This window comes from Mus pahari, chromosome 19, assembly GCF_900095145.1.
Source record: "Mus pahari chromosome 19, PAHARI_EIJ_v1.1, whole genome shotgun sequence".
In the NCBI taxonomy this organism is placed as follows: Eukaryota; Metazoa; Chordata; class Mammalia; order Rodentia; family Muridae; genus Mus; species Mus pahari.
The window spans coordinates 11,591,652-11,596,728 of NC_034608.1; positions in this window are offsets into that span (position 1 = coordinate 11,591,652).

Here is a 5,077-nt window from a genome sequence, read left to right on the forward strand (position 1 = left end):
ACACACACACACACACACACACACACACACACACACACACACACACACACACACACAATTTAAAATACAATAAAATAAAAAACTTGTTTTTTCAAGACATAGTTTCTCTGTGTAGCCCTGACTGTCTCAGAACTCAGTCTGTAGACGAGGCTGGCCTTGACCTCACAGAGATCTGCCTGCCTCTGCCTCTCTAGTGCTGGGATTAAAGGTGAGCACCACCATCACCCAACAATAAGTGTTTTTATAAAAGAATTTAAAGACTAGAGGGATGTCTTGTTGGTTAATAACACTTGTTGCCCTTGCAGAGGACTCAGGTTTGGGTCCCCAAACCAACACAGTGGCTCACAACAGTCTATAATTCCTGTTCCAGAGTATCCAGTGCCCTCGTCTGACCCTGAGCACCAAACTTGTACATAGTGCACATACATAAAGGCAAAACACTTATAAAATTAAAAATAAATCTTTTTTAAAGGAAGAACTCATGTGACACATGAACCAGAAAGCTCACAAGACAGACTCCTCCCCCTAAGATAAAATTGAAATTTCTGGTTTCTTTGGAGACTTGGTTATGTCATATGATGTTTTGCTGAAGCAGACACATGAGAGGATGCCCAATATTTGGAAAGGATATAACTATGACCCCACAGACAGTGGGAGGAGGCTCTGGCATTGGTTCGCTTTGCATTGTGTTGTTGACCTTTGCTTGTCATGACTTGGTAGAGAGTAACTCAACAAAGAATTTCTTGTGATATTCTGGCAGCTTCTTGAAGCTTCTGCAGACTCAGGCCAATTGGCAGAGCCTCTTAGTTTCTTCTGGATCAAACTGCCATTGCAGATTCTTGAGTGGGGATTGCTGAACGGAGTGGACTGCTGATTCGTGTTGGTGTTTTGCTAGAGGGCTGGACTAGCAGTGAAGATTGGAATTGCCCCAAAGAACTATTTCTAAACGGGTCCACAACTCCTGTTTCCTATTAGCCTTTCTTTACCACTACCTCTGGTGGGTGGTGGGCTAGAAGGGAGGTTGAAGCATTTAAGAACCATTATTAAAGTAGGTTGTGAAAAAAAATCTAAGGTTGTGTAAAACCCTAGGATACACAAGCAGTAAACAGCCGATGAGGAGAGGCAGACTCTTCTAGTGGATCCGCCTGCACGATGCACAGGGGAGACAGGTGGGGGTTAAATAGGATTGGCCCCCACAGAGTCATGAGTGGGAATGCCTGGCCCCTAAGGAGTGGCACTATTAGGAGGCGTGGCCCTGTTGGAGTAGTTGTGGCCTTATCAGAGGAGGCGTGGCCTTGTTAGAGGAAGTGTGTCACTGTGGAGGTGGGGCTTTGAGGTCTCATATGTATGCTCAAGTCTAACCAGTGTGACAAAGGCTCCTCCTTGCTGCCTTCGGATCAAGAAGTTGAATTCTTGGCTCCTCTGGTACCATGGCTCCCTGTATGCTTCCTGGCAAGATGATAACGGACTGAACCGCTAAAACTGTAAGCCAGCGGCGGGAGGGGAGGGGAAAAAAAACTGTAAGCCAGCTCCAATTAAATGTTGTTCTTTATAAGAGTTAAGAGTTGTGTTGGTCATGAAGTTCTTCACAGCAATGAAACCCTAACTAAGACATCAGGGATGCAGTTTTATGAGTCATTACTCGTTCTGAAGTGAGCTGTTGGGTGAAGCAGTTGTCTGAGTCATTCACACTCCTGGAAGTAACTCCCAAAACTTACTGGCTTACCAGGCTGCATGTCAATGGAATCCTTCCTTTGGGCCAGCAGTGCCACCTATCCAGGGTGAATAGAAGTAGTCTTCCCAAGAAAAGTCCTGAAGCAGAGCACCCGACAGGCTCAGGAGTGACTAAGGATGTCTGAACTCCAGGTTCCCATCATGTTTGACCAGCATGCCTAGCCTCAAACTCACAGAGACTGGCCTACCCATGCCTCCCATTGTGTTGGCATTAAAGGGGTGCATAGTGACCCATAGCTCACAGTGGTTGCTTGTGCTTCTGTTCTGCCCAGACTGCACACTTGCCAAGTCCTTCTGCTTTTTGGTCCAGATCCCCATGGAAGTCTGTCTAAAGACAGCCAGTAATAACCATGGTGTAGCCCGAATCCTATGCCCTCTTGGAATTTCTTCTGCTCAGTTGAATAATCTGTCACCTTTGTTCCCAGTTTGCTTTCTACTGTGCTAAACATTGTGGCCAGAATCAATGTGTAAGAGGAAAGAGTGACTTACACGTCCTGATGATCACAGGCTGTGACTGAGGGAAGAAAGGACAGGAACATGGAGGCAGGGACTGAAGCAAAGGCTATGAAGAAGCGATGCCTACTAGTAGGCTTGTTCCCCATGGCTGGCTGGCTTGATTTTCCCTCCTCTTCCTTTTCTTCTTCCTTTTCTTCTTTCTCCCCCTCCTCCTCCTCATCCTTCTGCTCCTCTTCCTTCCCTTCTCCTCCTCCTTTTCCTTCCTCATCACCACCAACATCCCTCCTCTTCCTCCTTCTTTTTTTTGAGATGGGGTTTCCCTTTGTAGCCCTGACTGATGATTTTTTTTCCCAAAATGTAAGAGATGGTGGCTGGCCCCGGTGCCGTAAGCTAGAGAACACCAGGCAAGATTGCTCAACTACTTTCTTATATCGCCCAGGACCATCTGGCAGTTGGGATGGAGAGGCAGGCAGATCTCTGTGAGTTTGAGGCCAGCCTGGTCTAGAGAGCGAGTTCATACTGATTCAATTCTCCATCCCGAGGCTCCTATTGTTAAAAAGAAAAAAACCAAGCCCACCTCTCACCCCTCCTGTTTCCTCCTCCACCCTCCCCACCATTCCTCCTTTCCAAGTTCATGTGGGGTTTTTCACCCCCATTGAATTTACTTCATGCTTCCTGTCTACTGGAGCACAGATGGCCTCACAGAGTCCTGTTATTGAAGAAATCTCCTCTCTTCTCCCTCTCTCCTCTCTTCTTTCTCTCTCTCTCTCTCTCTCTCTCTCCTCCTTCCTCTCTCCTCCCTCTTCCCGACCTCCTTCCACCAGAACCTATTGATTGCTTAGCTAGGGGCAGGACATCATGCCTACCTCCTCTCTCCGTGCTGGAATTTTGCTCGACTAGAACTTGTGCATGTCTTGTGTGTGCTGTGACAATCTCTGTGAATTCACACGTGCAGCTTTGTCTGGAAGACACTGTTTTGTTGCGGTCACCCACCACCTCTAACTCCTACAGTCTTTCCACTCCATCTTCCACAATGATCGCTTGGGTGTTCTGGAGTGGTCCTCGGTTGTGAAAAATGGATAGTTAAAAATTAACCCTCGGGCTGGTGAGATGGATCAGTGGGCAAGAGCACTGACTGCTCTTCCAAAGGTCCTGAGTTCAAGTCCCAGCAACAACATGGTGGCTTACAACCACCCGTAATGAGATCTGATACCCTCTTCTGGTGTGTCTGAAGTCAGTTACAGTGTACCTATGTATAATAATAAATAATTCTAAAAAAAAAAAATAACCCTCATAGCTTCCCACAGAGTCTCAAGACATGGATAGAATGTGGCCCAAACTCTTCCTCAGAGTGGAACACAAATGGGCCCTAGCCCCGTTTCCGAGAAACCTTCCTCCCCTTTGAAGTCTGCATCTGTGTGGCATTCTGGCCCTCTAAGCTTCCACCCAGGTCCCTACTGACCTGGCCAGGGTTCCTCCAGCCTGAGTCTCCAAACCCTTCCCAATTTATCCTATGATCCTCTTCTTAAAGCTAAACAGCCTTATGCTCAGGCTTGCTCACAGCATTCTCTGGTACCAGTTTTCCATATTAGTTAGTTTTTTTTTAAATTTATTTATTTTATGTGTATGAGGAGGACATCGGATCCCGTTCCAGATGGTTGTGAGCCACCATGTGGTTGCTGGGCATTGAACTCAGGACCTTCGGAAGAGCAGTCAGTGCTTTTCCCCACTGAGCCATCTCTCCAGCCCCCTTCCTTGTATTGGTTACTTTTATATTGCTGTACATTGTACCAGATAAAATACTAGGGTGCTGGGGCTCTGAGTCAGGTCTTCATGCCTCACAGCAGTTACGATGGGTATTGGAAAGGGGAGTCACTACTCGCAGAGGGTTGGACACACTCATGGCCAACTTCCAGCCCATACCTTCTGGTCTATCCAAGGAGCTTCCCCAATCCCACGAGGATTGAGGTTAGACTCTAGGGAGGACTTCTGAGAAGGTAGGAGGAACAGGATAAGGGTCGTTCCCAGCTTCAGGGTGCTTCACTCCTCGGATCATCCTCACGGTGCTGAAGGGACTATCCTGGCCCCATCTCCCTCTCACCCCCTTCTCTGCTCTCTTCTCTCTTCCCTCCGTGCTCCCTGAGGAAGGGGAAGAAAAATGGAGGCTAACAGACAGAAATGAAAGATTGAATCATAAGAGGACGGACATCTGGAGGCAGACTGATGAGACTCAAAAAGAGAAGAGAGGCTGAGATGGGACAGGGGCTGCAGACCAAGATAGGGACAGGGAAGTCAGGGGGGCACAGAGAAGAGGAGGAGGAGAAGGAGGAGGAGGAGGAGGAGGAGGAGGAGGAAGGAAAGTAGGAAGAGGGAGTGGGGAGAGGGATGAGAAGGGGGGAGACTCTCAGCCATGAGACCAAGGGAGAGGTCACAGCTGGCAGAGGGAGGAGACTGAGTAGGGACAGAAAGGGCCAGGGAAAAATAGTTGGAGAGAAAAGGATGGGGGTGGGCGGTGAGCGCCTGGGGCAGACAGAGGCAGCCTCCTGCTCCTCTCCCTGGGGTCAGGCACTGCTCCCTGGGACTGCACAGCCATGGCTAATGGAATGATTGCTTGGTGGGGTGGGAGGGGAGGGCAGCAGGCTGCAGGTGACAAACGAGCTGCCCCAGTCACCACTGCTGTGATGGATGGCCAGGCCTGCAGTGAGGAGGGCTCCTTAGATAAATGATTCCTTCTGTTGCAGCCAGGCTAGGCAGAGAGGACCTGGGGTGTAGTGAAAATCAGAGAGGCAGATGGCAGGTCTGAGAGATAGAGATAGAGGAAGACACACACACACACACACACACACACAGAGAGAGAGAGAGAGAGAGAGAGAGAGAGAGAGAGAGA